This window comes from Vicugna pacos, chromosome 35 (genome assembly GCF_048564905.1).
Source record: "Vicugna pacos chromosome 35, VicPac4, whole genome shotgun sequence".
NCBI classification, from domain to species: domain Eukaryota; kingdom Metazoa; phylum Chordata; class Mammalia; order Artiodactyla; family Camelidae; genus Vicugna; species Vicugna pacos.
This window is the reverse complement of record NC_133021.1, coordinates 23,804,964-23,825,236: the sequence shown is the minus strand read 5'-3', so window position 1 is coordinate 23,825,236 and position 20,273 is coordinate 23,804,964. Positions and strand designations below refer to the sequence as shown.

General features: G+C 41.1%; 1 protein-coding gene across 14 annotated transcripts in view; it reads left to right on the top strand.

Annotated features, from left to right (window-relative positions):
* KIAA1217 (KIAA1217 ortholog) overlaps positions 1-20,273 on the top strand; it is a 669,685-nt gene that overhangs the window by 549,367 nt on the left and 100,045 nt on the right. The gene's annotated exons all lie outside the window — the stretch shown is intronic.

Below are 20,273 nucleotides of genomic sequence, written 5' to 3'. Positions count from 1 at the left end.
AGACAGTTCCTATTAAAATCACAGCAAGTTTTTTGTTTTGTTTTGTTTTGCTTTAGAAACAGAAACAAGCTTATTCTAAAATTTATATAAAAAGGCAGAAGGGCTAGAAAGGGTAAAACAACTTTGACAAAGAAGAAATAAAATGGGAGGAATCAGTCTACCTGATTTTGAGCCTGACCACAGAGCTACAGCAATCAGGACTGTGTGGTATTGGCAGAGACGGACATGTAGATTAATGAAACAGAATAGAGAACCCAGAACTCTACCCAGAAAATTAGACTGAACTGATTTTTGACAAAATTGCAAAAGCAGTTCAATGGAAGACAGACAGCTTTTTCAACTAGTGATACTTGGATCGGTTGGACATCCACAGGCAGAAAAGAGAACTTTAACTTAATTCTCACACTTGTACAAAAATTAACTCAACCTAGATCATGGACTTAAATGTAAAATGTTGAAAATTGAAGCCTTTCGGAAAAAATAAAGAGATATTATTCAGGACTTTGAGTTTTGTGAATAGTTCTTAGATGTAACACCAAAAGCACAGTCCATAAAAGGAAAAATTGATAAAATGGACCTCATCCAAAACAGGGCCCAAAAAAACTGACCTTGTTAAGAGGATGAAAAGATAAGCTACAGTCTGGGAGAAAAATGTTTGTAGTCGTGTGACTGACAGGGGACTAATATTTAAAATGTATAGAGAATTTTCAAACTCAACAATAAAAAAAAAATCCAATTAGAAAAAGGACAAAATACAGGAAGAGACATTTCAACTGAAAAGGAGGTACAAGATAGTAAACAAGAAATGGAAATATGTTCATCATTGGCTTTTTGGGATGTACAGATTTAAATGTTGTGCAGAGAGAGTACAACACGTATGACAGAATGGTTACAATTTTCTTCAAAAGTTATCATAGGAGCCATTTACTTCAGCAAAGAGGCTGACTTTTGCAAATAATTATAACACAAAATGCTAGCAAGGATGCAGATAAACTGGATCAATCATACACGGCTGGTGAGAATATAAAATGGTACAGCCACTCTGGGAAATAGTTTTACAGTTAAAAAAAAACAACCTAAAAATAGACTTACAGTATGACTCAGGAGTTGACACTCATTGGCATTTATCTCAAGTAAATGAAAACTTTTCTTCACCCAGAAACTTGTACATAGATGCTCACAGCAGCTTTGTTGGTAATACCAAAAGCTAGGAAGTACACAGATACCCTTCAGTGGGCAAAGAGTTAAGTACAATATGGTCCCTCCGCACTATGGAATCCTGCTGCAATAAAAGGGCCAAACTGTTAATACACACAACAGCTTGGATGTACCTGAAGAGAATTATGCAGAGTGGGCTGGGTGGAGGGGAGCACCCATCTCTAAAGGTACTATTCCATTTATATAAAACATTATTAAAATAAAATTATAGAAATGGAGAACAAATGAGTAATTTCCAGGGTTTGTGGGGTGTTCCCAGAGGGGTAGCATGAGGGAGACGTGTGGCGATGATACAGTTACGTATCGTGATTGGGGTAGTAGTTACACGGAGGTAAATTTCACAGACTGACACACACACACACACACTCATGTATAAATCTGAGTAAGCTCTGTAGGTGGTTCCAATTTCAGTGTCCTGGTTTTGTTATTGTACATGGTTATTACAAGATGTCAGTGTTGGCGGAGGCAGGGTGAAGGGTGCGTGGGACCTCCTTGTACATTTCTTTGCAACTTCCTGTGAATCTATAATTATTTCAAAATAAAAAGTGGAAAAAAAAGTACCAAGAATTATACTAAACCTAGGAGGAAAAAGTAGAGTATGGGAAGTTATGGTGAGAAAAATGAGTTGGTAGTCATGTTTTCCAGAAAGCTGTACAGAAGTGTCAATCCTAACGAATTCTTTAAGGGCGTTAAAAGCAAAATAAAATAAAAGACCAGAGAGGGTGATCAGAGTAAAAGCATTCTAAAATCTTGTTTTCTAGGACAGAAAACCATATGTTTGAAGAGTCTTTATGATGAAACAGTAGACTGGTGTCTAAACCAACCGGTGCTATTTTAATTCATAGTAAAATCTCTTACCGAGTACCTGCTGTGTGTCTGGAAACCTACTGACATCATAGTCGTGAAAGAAGGTGATTTCACCCCCTTTTCATTTATGGAAACACAGAGCCTAAACAGGGGTAAATGACATATGAAAGGTCATACAGGAAGTGGCAAAGCAGAGTTTGACTCCAAGGCTCTCTGATGCCTAAGCCTGTGTTCTTATAACTCCACTCTGCCCTCCTGGGCAAAATGAATATTGAAGTAAGTTAATTTTCCAAAGGGAATGCCTGCCGTGTTTTGAAGATGAAATAGTTTGACCTTTTATGGAATGAAATACGAATTATCTCTAAACTCTGAGCAAAACAGAAAGCTTTCGTAGCTACTCCTGGCATTTCATTTTGTCAGCCAACCATGGGCAAGACTTAGGGCAAAATAGAAAGCTTTCACATCTCCTCTTTTCCTTTCTCAGTGCTAAACAGTCGTGGGAAGCTGGGGGTCGCAGGAGCCCATCATTAAATTGGTTGTGTTACCTGGAAGAATAAAGAGCATCAATTAACTCTCAAATTTAATGTTTTCTCAGTCAAGCTCTGAGCCTAGAAATACAATTTTTTTTAAATCTTACCTTGTGTGGATGAGAAAAGGGAGGTGATATTTTGAAGATCAAAGAAAACCACAAGTCTATTGAACTGTTGATTAACTTCCCATTGGTAAATCTTATTTCTTTTTCTCCTGATGCTAAAATGATCTTGGAGCCCAAGTATGTGAAGATACATTTTTACACACACATATTCACAGAGCTTGTAGGAAGAACACACACACACACACACACACGTAATGTGTCCCTGTAGGAGGTGTTAGGGTTTAGTTTCTCCTGTTTGTTGAACAAATTTGAATAATAAAAAAAAAAACCCTGAAGATTCATCTCTGCTCTAGCAGGGTTTTTCTCCTTCTTTTAGTCTGGAATAAATGAGTAAAGCTCTCCATTTTATAGGGCTGGAAAGAAGGGGTACTTTTATCTCACTTGAAACATTGTTCGGCAGAAGCTTCTATTTACTGGCTTATAAAAGCTTTTATGCCTCATCTGTTGTACTTAGGATGACTATCGCGAGTGCACTGGGAAAAGACTTGAAATGTGTTGCTTCCCGAGGTTAGAATTATAATCAGGTGGATTACTGAACCATCCAACTTTCCTTAATGTGAACACAATTCTGCATTGGCAGGAAGTGTTGAAGAAAACTCAAGTAGAGTATTAAGCAAGATGTAGCCTCAAACTCTGAAAACAGGTATGCTCGCCCCCCACCTCTTTGTGTGCAGACTACAGAAAGTGTGTGCCCAGCTCTTTCACAACTGTTTTATCTTATCAACAAAAATGCCTGTCAAGGGGCTGAGCTCACCACCATCTCTAGAAACACCGGGAGCATTCTGGCCCCAGCTGTCAAGGACCAGCTCAGAGATCTTGGGCAGATCTCACATCCTTCTTATGCTTTGATTTCCTCATCCATAAAATCTTGACCCATTTCCCAGGAGATCTAGACAAATGGTTATGAAAAGCAGAACGTCTCCTGGAAATCCTTGGTGTTGATAAAATAAGGAGCCATTGGTTTATGTTGTGCCCTTGATGAAGTGAAGATAGTTACAAGGCAAAAACAAAAAGGAAAGTACCAGGAAGAAAGAATTCCCCCAAAGGCAGGCAGCCATGGCCATAATGCTGTGGTTCATCATGCCCTGCCCTGTTTGGGAGATGATGGTTTTCCAAAGGGTCACCTTCAGTGCAGTCTTAACAGCACTCATCAATCATATGTCATGAAAAGTGGCCAGGTAACTCTACCTTATCCAGTTGGACCTATGAACAGTGGCTTCACTGAATGTTGGTTTATCTTATTCTCCACAAAAGATTAAAAGGTTATTTCTGAAATTTTTGTTTGAGACTCTAAGTTTTCCATGAATGGCCATTATAATATTTCTCTCAATTTTGTTATTGGATAAGGTTCACCTGGATCAAAATAGTTATTAACTCTCTTATACATCATCTTGAGAAGACAGATACCATATGGTTAAATCACAGACTCTGAAGCCAGATTGCTTGAGATCACAGCTCTATCATCTACCGTCATGTGATGTTGGTCAAATTAACTACCTTTTGCCTCAATTTCCTCATCTGTAAATGGGTATGAAAGTAGAACCTACTTCCTAGTGTTGTAGTGAGACGTCAATTAGTTTATGTTAATTGCTCAGCATAGTGCCTGAACCATATGAAGTACTATGTAGTTGGAATATTGTTATTATTAAGCATTTCATAAAGCCACTGTGGGCAAATAAATCATGGGCTATCAGCCCATCTTCAAAATGTATCTAGAGCCTGACCGCTTTTTACCTCGTCTGCTCCTAGTCCACCACCACTTCTTTCTACGACTACTGCAGTAGCCTCCTAAGTGGTTCCCCTGCTCTCCTTCTTGCCACCAGTAGTCTCCAGAGAGCAACCTGGGTGGTCGTCCCAATCCCGGAATTGCGTCATGTCACTCTTCTGTGTGCTGCATGGCCCACCATCTGTTCAAAGTACCAGCCCATCCACCATCTGGACGAGTTCAAGTGAATCCGCCATCCGGCCTTGTCTTCTGCTACCCCCATCCCTCTGTTCCAGCTACTGATGTCTTGGTAGTTCCTTTAATAGCCTAGCTTATTGCTACCCAAGCCTTTGTATTTTCTGTTCCCTTTGTCTGAAATGTTCTCCTAGACATCTATAAGAAGGCTGGCCTTTTCATTCAATCTTTATTCACATGTCTCATCTGAACTGGGCTTCTTGGCCACCCTTTCTGAAATATTGTTCCCTTTCCTATTAGGTTTATGCTAACCTGCTTTATCTCTCTACAGTAGACTACAGATCTCCCTTGGCTTCTGATGGGGTTACATCCTGATAAACCCATCATAAGTGGAAAATACCCTATGTTGAAAATGCATTTAATACACACAACCTACCAAACACTATAGCTTAGCCTCACCTACTTAAAAACGTACTCAGAACACTTCCATTAGCCTACAGTTCAGCAAAATCATCTAACACAAAGCCTGCTTTACAGTAAAGTGTTGACCATCTCATGTAATTTATTGATTACTGTACTGAAAGTGAAAAGCAGCATGGTTGTGTGGGTCCAGCATGATTGTTAAGTGTGTAGGTCATTCACTCTGGTGATCACGTGCTTGACCGGGAGCTGCGGCTCATTGCCTCTGCCCAGCATCGCGAGAGAGTATCTACCACATATCTCTAGTCCAATAAAAGATCAAAATTCGAAGTACGGGGGCTTCTACTGAAGCGTATTTCTTTCACACCATCATAAGGTCAAAAAATTGTTAAGTCAAACCCTTTGAAATTGGGGACTGCCTAACATAGTATGTGTTTATTGGCACATCCCTACCTCTCCCCAACTCACATAAAAGGTCTAGGACAGCAGATGTCTTGTTTTGTTTGCTGCTATTTTGCAGTCTTCTAATATGGTGCCTACATAGAGTTAGATGCCCAATGAATACGTGATGGTAAAATTAGCAAACTGGAGTGGATGATGTAGTTCTTTATGTGACTCTCAAAGCACTTGTACATACACAATTGTATTTGACTCTATGAAGTTGAAAATCAACATGGAACAAATTTCTTTTCTTGCATGTACACCAATAAAAAATTGGTCTGATCCCAAAAAGACTTCTGCAGTGACAGAAAGCAGATCAGTGATTAATTGGGGGATGACAAAAGGAATGAGGGAACATTTTGGAGCAAGGCAGATATTCAGTATCTTCATTGTGGTGATAGTTTCATGGATATGTGCATATATCAGAACTTATTACCAAGTTTGTGCATTTTAAATATATATAATGGATGGTATGTTATTTTTACCTTAAAAAATGCTGCTTTTTAAAAAAATATTACTTAACTTTCAAGATCACACAGCATTTTAATGGCAAAGTTTGACAGGAGCCACATTGGCAGATTCCTTGGGTCATTAACAGTAATGATTCTCAATTTACAATATCATTTATTTATATATTCCTCCATGTGGAAAAAGGGAACTGTGCTTTTAAGGTTTGGAGATGTTCTCTATCACATATGTCAAGTTCCATTCCTTAAATTAAGTGAAAATCAAATAGCCAAAAGTAACTGGATAGTATTTGAGGAATTGCAGATTTATAGAACTTTTAGTTTGTACAAGTTAGAGAATTAAATGATTTGACCGGGGTCGCATAGAACAGCAGTTTGGTACGGGAATTAGAAACTGGATAACCCTGAATTTTGTTTCTCAGTATGAAAGCCACATTTCTCCTTCCTTTCATTCTTTATTGGCACATTGTAACATTTTCCCCCCCAAGAACCAAAAATATCTGTTTCTCAAAATCCTTTGAGCATGTTTCTTTTTCTCCCTTGTGAATGAGGCATTCTAAATGCCTCCTGGCACATACAGGACTCACTGTTAAGCTCTTTTTTTATATTTACTATTTAAGAGAGGTATTCCCTATTAAAAAGAGTATCAAGAGAACTGGAGGAAAAAAAACAGTAAAGGAATCATCAAGGTGTACGTGTCAGGTCAAGTTAAGGCTGAAATTCCACCTAATGTGGTCAAATAAGCCACATTGTAATTAATCTGTTTCTGGCAGAGCAGCTGCTCTCAAGCTGATCAATATTTTTCTGTTTAAATGGACACTTATTTTTAAATTTTCCTATTAGTGCTACTAAGTACCTACTGAATGCAAAGTACACAGAGGGATTCAAAGAAGTCAGACCAACTTTCAAGGAGACAGACTAGAACCAATGCCAAATATTTTGTAATGCAAAGAAAACATACTGTGTTTTGAGATCCTTAAGACTACTTTTTTTGTTTTGAATCATTAGGGACTCTTATCTTTTAGCTTTAAATTGATTGGTTTATCCCATTTATTTCACGTATATTCCTAAGACTCTTGATCAATTTATAGTTGTGATTTTAAGTGCATTTAGATACTAATTACTACCTAAAGGGTGTGCTTGGTGAATTCTTTCATAATGTTAATAATTACTCCTTGGTTATCTATCATGAGAAATTGTATGTGTGTGCATATGTATATAAATATATATATATTCAGAAACCAAATGTGTGTTGTGGCCATTTCAAAAAAATATATATATATATATATATAAACACACACATACGTGATTTTCTTAAATTGGGACAAACTTCTATGTTTGTAAGTATCACTCAGTAATCTTAGGCAAGCCTATTCAAGCAGAGAGGAGAAAAAAAACAATGGAAAACTAAGACTCCTGTGTGATTCTTTTTTCATTTGCATCACATCTCACATCTAAACAGACACTAACATGTTTCCTCGAGTCTAGCTATGAACGTTGCATATTTTTAGTTTCTTTTTAGAATCTGGAGTCTAGCAACTACCAGTAGGATGTTGCTAATGAAAATTGATGCTTTTGCTTCTGGCCGGGCATACCACAGAGAGATCATGGAGGTAACGTCCAACTCATGTACAGAGCATGCCTTATAAAACAAGGGACATCATCGCCGAGGGTGGATTCACAGTATCTGCATAGAAACAGACTCTAGCTGGACTGCCAGATATTATGCTGTGATTAAAAGTTGTTTGCGTCTGCAGAATTCTAAAAGAAAGATCCGCTGCAATTTTTTATGTTTGTTATAATTTTTCCATTAAGATTGTGACAAAACCACAAAAATGTTTGGTTAAAAAACAAAAAAAAGAGGAAGAAAAAGAAGAAGAGAAATCTGAGCCCTCTAAAAATATTTCTCTTATTACTGATGGCATTTGAGCAGTGTCTCATCTGAATTGCTTACCAGTCTTCCGCAATCCTTTGGGACTATTTTGAGACTGGATTACCCAATGCTTTATCTTAAGTTCTCCATGTTTTATGAACTCCCCTTCAAGCTACGTGACAAAATGGCTAGAACGTTATCTATAAGCACCATCTCCAATTCCTCTCTTGTGGTTTCTCTTGAACCCGTCCATCCAGAGGTACAGTACCACCACTCCATAGAAACAGCTGTGGTCAGGGTCACCTGTGACCCCCCCCCACCCCACCCCCCACAGCATGTTAAAAAGCCCTCTTGTCAGCACCTGCCACACTAGACCACTTCCTGTGCTTAAGACATGTACCTCTCCTGGCCTCCTGAGTGCCCCTCACCCCCAGTTATCTTCTGACCTCACTGGCCACTCCTCTAAGGCCTTCTTTGTTGATTCCTTTTCAATTTTTCACCCTTAAACATTGGCCGCTGCCCACAGATGGCTTCTCTTCTGAGCTCTGCTGGTGCCGTAAGTGGTCTGATCCAGTCTCTCAGGGCCAGATGTCACCTATGTGATTCTCTTAGTCCAACTCAGGCTGCCATGACCAAATTCTGTAGATGCGGTAAACAATGGAAATTTATTTCCTCACAATGCTGGAGGCTTGGAAGTCCAAGATCAGGTTCTGGTGAGGCCTCTCATCCTGGCCTGCAGAGGGCCACCTTCTTGATGTGTCCTCACATGGCCTTTCCTTGGTGTCTGTACATGGAGAGGGAAAGAAGATCTCTCTGGTGTTTCTTTCTGCAAGGGCACTAATCCCATCAATGGGGGCCCCATCCTCATGACCTCATCCTAATCACCTCCCAAAGGCCCCACCTCCAAATACTGTCACTTTGAGGGTTGGGACTTGAATATATGAATTTGGGGACAGGGGTGGTACCAAACATTCAGTCCACAGCTATGGTGATGTCCCCTCTGGCCCTCACCTCTCTCCTGAAGACCCCCGATACATATTTCACATCACCTACTTGACATCTCACCCTTAACAGGTCCAATAGTGAACTTCTGATTCCCCCCAAAAAACCTACGTCTTCCAACATCAGTACATGGCAACCCTCTCCTGCCATCCGCCCCTGCCATTCTCCTTAACCCTTTACATATATATGTATCTCTCACTTCGTATCCATTCTGTCAGGGAATCCTATTCACTCTACTTTCAAACTGAAATCTGACCACTTCTTACTACCTCTGGTTCTCTGCCCAGGTCCAAACTACCAAAATCTCTCCCCTGGATTGTTGCCTTAAGTTCCTGTGGTTTTCTGGTGTTCGTCCTTGTCCCCTTTCATGAGCTCTCCTCAAAGCGGCCCTGGTAAATGGACCTCATCTCATCCCACCTCTGCTCACGCCCCTCTGTTGTTTTCCCAGCTCACCGAGAGTGAAGGGTCTGCAGGTCTGACCACGTGCTTCCTTTCTGATCTCATGTCATCCGTTTCCCATCTCGCTCACTCTCCTCCAAACACACTAGTCCTTTGTGGGCCCGGGGATGCACCAGGCATGCTCCTCCCTCTGTCCAGACTGCTCTTCGTCCAGATATCTGCAAGCCTTGCTCCCAGCCTTCTTTCAAATATTTTACCAGCAGGACATTCAACTACTGTCAATAAAATAGCAACCCACCCACTCCCACCCCACTGCTCTCTGCCCCCCACACCCTGTTTTATTTCACTCCCTTTTGTTTGGCACACTCTCCACTCTTGTCCATGAACTCATTGTCTATTGTACATCAGTAGAAATGAAGACCTGAGTTCACCGTCTATCCCCAGCCTTTGGAAGACTGTGCGGCACACACGGGTACTATATAAATATTTCTAGAAGGAGTGACACCTGCCTCTTACGGTACTCATCCTGCACTGCTGCTGCTCTAAATCTAAAACGGCCCTGAGTTTCATCAGCATCTCTCCCATCTTAAGGCTTTCACCTAAGGATCAAAATAACAGTTCAATCTGCTTTTGCTTTTAGTTGTTGTAACTTGCATGAGCACACCCTGTCGGTTGAAGCACTTGTCCTGTGGAGAAGGGACATACGATTCTCCCTTTTGTTATGCTTGTTTTAAAGCATAATATTTATATATCAGTTGAACTGCATTGTAGAAGATAGAGCCGAGGGAATGCACAGATGTCTGGATGTGATAGTGATCTGGGCTGGGTCTCGTTTCTCCAGGTGACTTCCAGCCCAGGGTATGTACTCATTCAATGTCTGTTGCGACGGGGCAGCCCAAGATGCCTTTGATAAGTTCTTCAGCCATTGAAGTGAGTAGAAGTATTGTGGGTTTGTTGCTTCTTTCCCAGGACCTTCGGATAGGAGGGCCAACAATTGTCATTTTGATCTTGAGGCATTTAGGGATTGGGGGGGGGGGACCCTTCCCTCTGCAAGCAGGGAGAAAGGTTGCCCATGGTGGGCCTGGAAACAGGGGTTGTATTTTATCAACAGTGATGGGGAGACCTGGCGACATGGATATGAGCAGGGCCACTTTGTCATCGCGGTCTGTCCTCACCCACCCCTCCCAGGGCTGTCTTTGCCACCCTCAGACATCTGTTCTTTATTGCGATCGTGTGCTGGAGAACAGAAGCTAAGTTCAAAAGGCAGCACTGAAACTGCAAAGGGAAATGTGGAGGAGGAGGAGGAAGCAGCCATGTGTGATGTCCCTTAAATGCCCCTTCAGAAAGCACCGGAGGGCAACAGAAGGTAAGGGTAACAGTAAAGTCTCTCTGGGTTCTTTCAAGGGCAGATTGGAAAGCTGGACTTGTCAGGCCCAGCCCTGGAGATTCACGTCATGGGATCTGGTGCCCAGCCCTTCCGTAGAGCCCCTGCGAGCCGGAGGCCGGGCACTTGGGGGGATCTTGTTACCCCGGTGCACCTGGAATTCTCCCGGCAGCAACTCTGTCCTTTTCCACTTGCCTGTAAAGCGAGATGGGGCCTACAAGGAGACATCTTACAGAAAGTAAGCCTTTTAAAAGCTCTGCTCCAACCAGGACAAGTGCCACCAAGTGACCTCACCTGGCACACACAACCGACAGATCCATTTCAATCCCATGCTCTCCGCTGTCCAACTCACACTGCCTTGCACACGTGACAGTGATCCGGAGCACCTGTCCGGCCTTCGAGGGCAGGGGTTCTGCCCACTGCCAGGGGTCTGCATTCTCCTAGGAGGCACCTCTCTTTGGAACCCCTTCATTCCTCTGGCCAGGGCTGAAAAAAGAACATTCCGGATGTCCCCAGAGGGTCAGGGTGTGGAGAGGGCCGACGACGGGGTGATGCTGAAGAGGCTTCCAGAAGAGCCACACCCTCTGGCATGGACCCAGGGACACAGGAGGAGCGGCAGGGAAGATGCAGGGAGGGGTGGGGGCTGGCAGCCAGGGACCAGCCTCCGGCTCGCCCTCTGTTCCTGCCCCTCCTGGCTGGAGCCCGGCTGGATTTGCCTGGGAGTGTCCACAGGGCAGCTGTGGCCTGTTGGGGTGAAGAGAACTTTCATAACAGCCTGAGAAAGCCTCCTGAAAGCTCAGAAGAACCCGATAGTGAACAAGTAACAGAAATAATTAGCACATAATAATAATGGAAAAAATTTGAAACTTGGAGAGGAGGGTGTAGCTCAGTGGTAAAGTGCATGCCTAGCATGCACGATGTCCTGGGTTCAATCCCCAGCACCTCCATTAAAAAATGAATAAATAAATAAATAAACCTAATTACCTCCTCCTTCCCCCCAAAAAATAAAGTGAAAAAAAAAAGATAAAATTGAAAAAAATGTTTTTAAAAGATTGATAATTCCCCCCAAATTAATTTCAAACACTGCACCATGGATCCAAGGAGCTCAGAGAACACCAAACAGGATAAATGCAAAAAAAAAAAATTTTTTTTTTAGTTGAAGCTTAAATAGTCACAGAAGCAGTCACCAATGACTGTGACGTGGAGACACGAAGTAGCTCAGCACGACTGAGCTCTCCTGCCAACATGAAGCCAAAAATAAAGTAAGCAAGTGTCTGGGAGAAGCAGAGGACACCCAGGTACCTGCGTCCATCAGGACTACTCAGAAAGTCAGCAACGTCACATCTGTTGATGGAAGGACCTATTCCTAGCATTGACGCCAATGTTCAGGAAACATTCCTAATCCTTCTGTCGCACACGAGCCTGCCTGGGACCTGCACAGAGGCACCTGGACCGTGTGCCTAAATATTTTGAAAGCTGTAAATCAGACTGACGAACAGTTGGATAAAATATGTTCTAGCCTCATGCTTTGACCAGGATCCCTTCGCCACCACCTAGAAAGGCAGATGTGATTTTAGAATTTTTAAAATTTTCCGAGTTCTCTGCCAGATCGCGGGATGAAGGAGTGTCCCCCTCCGCCCTGATCTGTAGCAGCCCACTCTCCTCCCGTTTCTCCCGCCATCTCTTTTCATGTTTTGTGTGCGTGACGCCCAACCTGCAGGGGCAAGCCCCCACCCCCCATGCTTCTTGCTTACAGCCTTGACCGCCCTCAGCACTTGGGGTGTGCTCAACGATGTTGGGGGTGGGGAGGGGTTCCAAAGTGTAGACCCCCTGGGTGGGCCCCTCTGCCACCCTCCTCTTCCATCACACAGTTCGACCCTGATTCCATCGGGACTTACAGACATAAGCCCTGCACGTCCATCAAATCAAGTCAGGGGAAGCGGATCACTGCTGTGAGAGGCAGCATTGGATAGATGAGTTACTTTGTTTCTCACTGATGGGCCAGTCTCTTTTTTAAGACCTTCAAAATGAAGGCCAGTGGTAGATGAATTCCCCCAACTGCCCACACCCTCTTTCTCACCATTCTCTGGAAAAAAATGTTGAGCCTCCCCCTCAAACACCCAAGAAGCAGCTGAGAAAAAGCCCCAAAAAAGAACAGCCACTCAACTCAGCGCGTGCCTCACCCTCCCGGTCACATTTCCTACCGTACTGCCTTCTCCACAGACCTGGGAGCAGAAAAGCAAGGAGAGAAATGTGAGTGTTCCCGAATCCCTGGCGGGGGCTGCCTGTGCTGGAGCGTCCCTTCCACGGAGACCCTCCTGTCCTCTGCCCCGGTTACCTGAGTGGGTGCACCTAAGGGCGGCAAAGGCCAGCTGTTTGCAGACTGATGAATTTTTCCCCAGATCCTTCCCTGTGGTGCTAGAGAGTGGACCAGTTTCAGGAGAGTCACAGACTGATGGGGACTAGGATCGCTGGGGGACAAGAGCCCCGGCAGAAGGCTGGGCCTCGGAAGGACACCAAGATGTGGAGTCCAGGAGCGAGAAGGAGGTTGGGAAAGATGTGGGAAGAAGTGGCACCAAACGGCATGGCTCTCTGGGGTCCCAGCATCCCACAGTTACTGCTTTTAAAACATAATTTGAAAAAGGGAGGAGACTGTCTTGGGAAGTGGAATCCATAGATATGGGTGTACCGCCGTTTGTTTACATTTGTCATCAAAGGATGGTTTCTATTTTTTGTCATTTGTGTTACTTAGAGTGTCAAAGTATAAAGAAGTATGTTTGTTTCCATTTACCCTGAAAGTTTCTTCTGGAAATTGTTCGTGATTCTGAGGTATGCTTACCAGAGGGGAAAAGTAGGTTGTCCTGTCTTTCTCCCCCAATTCAGGGACTAAAGTGGTTGTACCTTTTCAAGAAAAATAATTTTCACATAATAGTAAAACATAGAAGAAATCATGAACAGTAAAATTCATGACACTCTATATTGGGGTTTTAAAAAAATCTACATGTAATTTATATAAAAACTAACATTTCATACTGAAAAGTCTCCTAAAGAAATACTCATTCATCCATAATAATTACTGGTTATTATGATGTAAAATACTGGTAACTCAGCAGAGAAGAAAATAAATTTCAGATTAACTGAGATGGTTTCTTACTAATGCCCATAATCTCTGGTCTTAAATCTGCTAATCAGTATAACTGAAGACCAGGCAAGATGTATAAATCTTCTGGTGGAGATGGGCACATATACTTTGATTTATAGCCAAAGTCTTTCTGCTATTTTGAAAACAGTCATTGGAAAGTCTGTAAAAGTTGCACCTTTCATATCCTTAGGAGGCCAGTTCCTTTTTTTCTGGGATCATGATTATTGTACTTTTATATTTTTGTTCTTTAAGAAAATCTCCTTCCTTTTGTGGCCTTTACTCTTTGGTTCTGTGTTATAGAATTTCTGCACCCATTTTTTTTTCTTTTTATCAAAAGACAAGGAAAACTTCCAAATTTTCATAATTACATCCAGGTTTAAGCTCCGCAGTTGGATCTGGGTGCTCTGTAGAAGTGACACTATTTAGACACTATGATTTTAACATTAAAAAAATATTAAATAAAAATATTCTTTAATTTTATGGATGGAAAAAATACAGAAAATAAAAAAAAAATTCTATAATAGACACTACCAAAATCAGATATTTGCAGCCTAGCACAACGGTTAAGATCATTAGCTGAGTGAGTCATACAAGTTACTTCTCTTTACTTCATCTGTAAAATGGGGATAATTATAGTGCAACCTCATAAAGAAGGTTAAATGAGTTACTATTTGGAAAGGGCCTAGACCGGTGCCTGGCACATAGTGAGTGCTATATAAGGTGTTAAATTTTAGAAAGAAAAATATGTTTCTGTAACAGCTTCAGGCCTCATATTTTTAAAAAAGTAAAATCTAAAATCCCGTCACCTTTCCATCCCCCTTCTTTCCCAGAGCTAATGGGAAGCGTCTCGCTGAAGTCACAGGGTGTGGCCACCACGCATAAACAATGTATATTACTATTTTGTCTGTTACACAACTTTGCATAAATGGGGTCATAGTGCATGTATCCTTTTGTAACCTTATGTGTTCACTCAACTTTGTGTTTTGGAGACTTTTCCATGTTGATGGGTGTGATTCTATTTCATTCATGTTAATTGCTGTTGACGATTCCATGATAAGAATGAACCACGGAGAACAACAAATCAGAAGGAAGTGATGCTACAGTGAGCATCGTGGACCAGGTGCCCGCCCATGAGATTTCATCTGTGATAGATAATTTAAAAGAAATAGCCAGGTTATGGGATGTGCATCTTCCACTTCACCAGGTGTCCTAAAATGATGGTGCGAATTTGTACTTTCACCACCAGTGAATAACAGACTCCATTTTCCCATGACCAGGCCAATACTTGAAGTTAGTAGACTTACTGACTCTTGCCTATCTGATGGGTTTAAAAGAATATTTCATTGTTTCCATTTTCATTTCCATAATTACTAGTGAGATTGGGCTTTTTTGTATTTATTGGCTGCTGGAGTTTCTTCCTCTATGGATTACCTAATTATGTCCATTTTTGTATATCCACTCTGGCCCATTTTCTATTTTCTTGTTGATAAATAAGAGTTCTTTAATTTTTCTGACTATTAATCCCTGGTAGAGCAAACGGGTGATAAATATGTCTTCTCTCAGACTCTGGTTTCTCTACTTTGTTTACAATGTCTTTTGTAGTGCAGAATATTCATTTTCATGTAGTGTAATTAAGCAATGTTTTTCTCTGTGGCTTTCTTTCTTTTAAAAGTCTTTCCCTCTACCAACATAGTAGGAGATAATACCGTGTTTCGTCTTGGTTTGTTTTTTAAGTTTCATCATTTAGCTTCTCACATATAGGACTCTAGTCCATCAGGAATTTATTTTACTTATGTTGTAAGGAAAGGATATATTTTTTTACTTTTTCCATATGGTGCACCAATTTTCCTGACACTGTTTATGGAACAGCTCTTTCTCCATGGGCTTTTACCACCATCTCTGTCATACATCAAGCTTTTGTAAAGCCTATGTCTTTTTCTAGGCTCTGTTTTGTTCAATGAACCTCCTTGCTCTATCCCTGTACCAGAAACACACTGTCTTAGTAGTGTTGCTATAGAAAAGTTCTCCCTCTTACTGTTGTTCTTCAAATTCGTCATATTGTTGGTGATATAAGTGCTATATTTTTATCAAACAATATTCTCTGATTTGTTTTCTAGTATTTGGGGTTTATAATTGACTCTATGTCTTTCAGTCATGTTGAATCCTTATTAGTTCTAATACTGTGTCTGCAGGTTTCCTTGGATTCTCTGTTACATCATCTGAGGATAATCTCAGTTTTGATTTATCCTTTCTAATCCATATACCTTGCATTTCTTTTTCTTGTGTTAAGTGGGCTAGCCAGGACTTTAGATGCAACAATAGCACAAATTCTGAATTTGAAGAGAATGCTTCTAAGATTTCATCATTAAGCGTTATGTTCGTTTGAGGTTTTTGGTGGATGCCTTTCATTATGTTAAGAAAGTTCTCTTTAATTGTTAAGTTATTGGGGTTTTTTTATTTTGAATATGTTTTGGATTTTTCTTAACATTTTTTCTGACACTATCAAGATTATTGTAGAGTTTTTCTTATTTATTATTGCAGCATATAATAGTACTAGACTTTATGGTGTTAAACCATCCTTACATTCCTGAGATGAACTCTTCTTGGTTATGATGGGGTTTTTTTTTTTCATACATTGCTAAATTTGCTTTGCTAATGTGTAATTTAGGGAGTTGCATTTAAATTTGAAATCTTTACTTTTATTACTTTCTTAATATCCAGGTTAATACCAGCCTTACAATATGAGTTGATAGTGCAATGTTTAACTTAACCAACAGGTCGCCCTAAGTGTAAGAAAGAATCCAGTTACACTTGTAGTGTATCTGCAGTCAGTTATAATGTTTTTCAAAGCATTTTCTTCTACTATGTTCTGCCTTAATTGTTGAGTAACCTTTAAGGTTAAATTCTTGACTCTGTTGATGTTGTTGTTTGTTCTGTAGTGACTTTGCACTACTAACTCCTTCATACACAGGTCTCTAACGAAGCCGTGTAAGAGGGTGTGATAGGCTCACAGCACAAGAAATCAGCATCTGCATCTTAGACATTCACATCTTTAACACAGGTTGAATTCCAAAAGTTGTCAACAGATTCTTCAAGGTATTATTTTTAGAGAAATGCTTTCGGATGGTCACTTCAGTGGTATTATCATTTCACTTGAGTCCCAACTCTACCAGATTGTCTGGAACAAGACAAAGTTGAGTTAAGCACTGATGGTGCCGTTACTAAGACTCTCTATCAAGAATTGGTGCCTCTCAACAAGGTCTCTGTCTTGTGACTGCTGTCTGTCAGGTTGTTGGATGGATAAGAGTCTATCATATTTCACTTCCTACAATGTTATTTTTAACATGTTCTTCCATGATGCTAACACAGGCTGCACCACAATTATGACTCTTTTAAAGCACATCCTAAATTAGAATTTCACTTAAAATTGCTCTTGCAATGTTTCAGTCTTTCATAAAGATTCTCCAGAGAGTCTCCACAGTTTCCCAGTTATAACTAATAGAAGATAAATGAGTTAAAAGACTTCATAGAGTCTTGCTTTATCTTTCAATATCAAGTATCTGAATGAAATAGAAAATATTTGATTGGTATAATCCATTTCAGATACTGCAGCAAAGATCTGGTGTTTACCCAAAGACACTGAAATCTGAGAGTAAAATTATTCCCCCCCAAGTTATTCAGACTTTCTGTGGAGAATAAATGTTTTTTCAATTTTTATTATTTTTTAATGGAGGTACTAGAGATGGAGCTGAAGACCTCTTGCACATAAAGCATGTGCTCTACCATTGAGGTGTACCTACCCCACTCTGATTTTCTATTATCTTCTTTGCAAGACAACTTTCACCATCTTGCTTTGTCACCTACTTGGAAAGCTATTCCGTAGGAAGGGATACTGAAGCATGAGTCTGTCCAGGATGTGAAATGTTCCCAACATCAGCGAGCATGTTGGTACTTTTCAAGGACTACACGTGACCTTGTCTTTAGATGTCTGCTGTGTCTGAAACAAAATGTCAGCTGGTGTCAGATCTGAATCATTAATTTCTAAATAACAGTGTTATTTATGGAACCACTGTTGAGGGCTGGGATCAGTTGTTTATCATTTTCCACCCCCTGCCCCTCCGTTCCCGGCACAGAACCTAACACAGCGTAGGGGCTGGTCTTGTGAATGAAGGAAGCGACGTCTACAGAGCCCTCTAAGGTACCTCTCAGTGCATTTACATTTCTTTTTTAAAACCCTAAGTTTCTGAAATTCAGTCTCCTCCTTAGGAGGCTGGCATTTCTTGCTTATATTAAGTAGCAGTGTCCTCCCCATTTCAGATGCCAACTCCACTGAGAGTTTTAATATGTGCACCTCTGTTGGCCCATTTCTTCTGGCTTAAAAAAAATGACTCAATTAACTGAGTAGGCACCTTCTTGGCCAGTCTCTTTAGATCTGTGTGGTTGTCTTTTAAGATGATCAAGTCAAAGCATACTTATTTTCAAAACCAGAAAATCTTGAAGAACAGAGCATCACCCATGAACTTACGACCCAAAGGCAGCTACTCTTGACATTCACCAAATACACAGATTTAACCATGACCCTGGTAAAACCAAGGTCAGCCCCCTATAAACGCATGATTCCCTTTCCTATGAATTTTATGTTTCTGACTTTGTATTCTTATTCTTTGAGAGGCCCCTCAAAACTGTAATAAGCTTCAGGCCCTACAAAACTTGGATCTATCCCTGCCATCGAGGTGATTAATCGATCTGTAAAAATCTAGTTCCTTTCTGTTTTATAATGTACTTTGCCACTTAACAAAATATGAATTGTTTTCTCATTGCCATTTTTCTTTTAGAATCCCTGTTAATAACCCTGTAGTGTTCCAAGGGGAATGGATCTATTACATGAATTGATGGAGTAAATGAATCCTCTAATGTTGGAATTTGCCCCACCCCATTATTCTTATAAACAACACATCTTTGTGCATAAATGTGTAGAAATTCAATTACTAGTTCAAACCATATGTATATTGGGGAGGCTTTTGACACATATTGACAAGTAGCCCTTCAGAGAGCTTGTATCAACTTACTTTCCCAACAGTGATATGTAAGAGGACTCATTCCGAACCCCTGTCAGCACCATGTATTTTATTGTAAAAACCTCTGCTAATTTCATGGGTGTAAAAAGCTATCATATTATTTTAATATTTATATGTTTCTTACTAAGTTGGAAACTGTTAGTTTCCCATCAGAAAGGACTAAAAGAGCACTTTATATTTTAAGGCATTAGCCATTTGCCATAGCTGTATGTTAAGTATTGATTTGCATAATCTTAAATTGGATTTGGAGAAACTGAGGGATTTAGGTCATTTGAAATTGTCACCACCATCTGCCTGTGGAAAATGCTGTTTAGGGGGAAATTTGTAGAAGGCATTCCAGAAGGCAGGCATACATCAGATTAACTCGGCCACATTACAGGAGGAAGTGAATTCATTTCAACTAAAAGCTATTTGAGCTTCTTTACTATATATTACCATCCGATGAATACGGCAAATCATAATGCAAAATTAAAAGCCATGCTTGCAATTTCACTAAAACATATTTGAGGAAAATTCCTGAATTCTTAATGGAAAAGTGCTGGAGGAGTGTTTGGGGGAGATGGCTCAGACAGAGGTAGCGCGTGGGCCAAGTGAAGAGGTGGTGGGTGGGTCCCCTGAATGGATGGCACAGCATGGAAGGTGAGTGTGCTTGGTAAGTTCCCAGAGCAACAAGATGTCCAGTGTAACTCTGATGCCCTAGGGATGTGGCATGATTTGAGGGACTAAGGCAGGAACAGGAGGTTGAGGTCTGTTTTAGTTTGTTTGGGCTGCTATGACAGATTACCAAAGACAGGGTATCTTCAACAACAGTGTATTTCCCACGGTTGCAGAGACTGGGAAGTCCAAGGTCAGAGTGTCTGGGGAGGACCGACTTCCTGGTTTGCAGGTCATAGTAACCCCACAAGCCAGAGAGCCGAGAGAGAAAAGAAACTCTCCCATGCCTCTTCTCATAAAGGTGCCGGTCCCATCGGGAGCTCCACCCTCATGACCTAATTACTTCCCAGAGTCCCCACCCCCAAATACCACCACACTGGGGATTGAGGTTTTAACACGAATTTTGGAGGAACACAAATAGCGAGGCTACACGGTAAAAATCTTTGTGTGCCATATTAAGATAAAGGACATTTTAGAAGATGTCCCACCTTCTGAACCCAATGCTGAGATTCAGAAGCTTATGAGGACATGTCATACAGCGTGACCTGCCAGGTGCACTGTATGTTTTGCAGAATGTCACCAAGAGTCTTGGTGAAAAATGCATGTTCTCTTGGCAGAGCCATTGGTATGGAAGAACTCTTGAGCATTCAAGCTTCTCAGAAGGTCTCCAAGAGTTGTGAGGTCCTTTAACACTTGCTTTCAGAGCTCTGGGCCTTCCGCCACTCCGCCCAGCATGTGGATTGCTTCTAACCATCTGTCTTCATGGACTTCAGGACAGGAATCTTTTTCCGAGCTGCCCCCGTCATGCTTCCACGTCTTCCAGCAGATGGGCA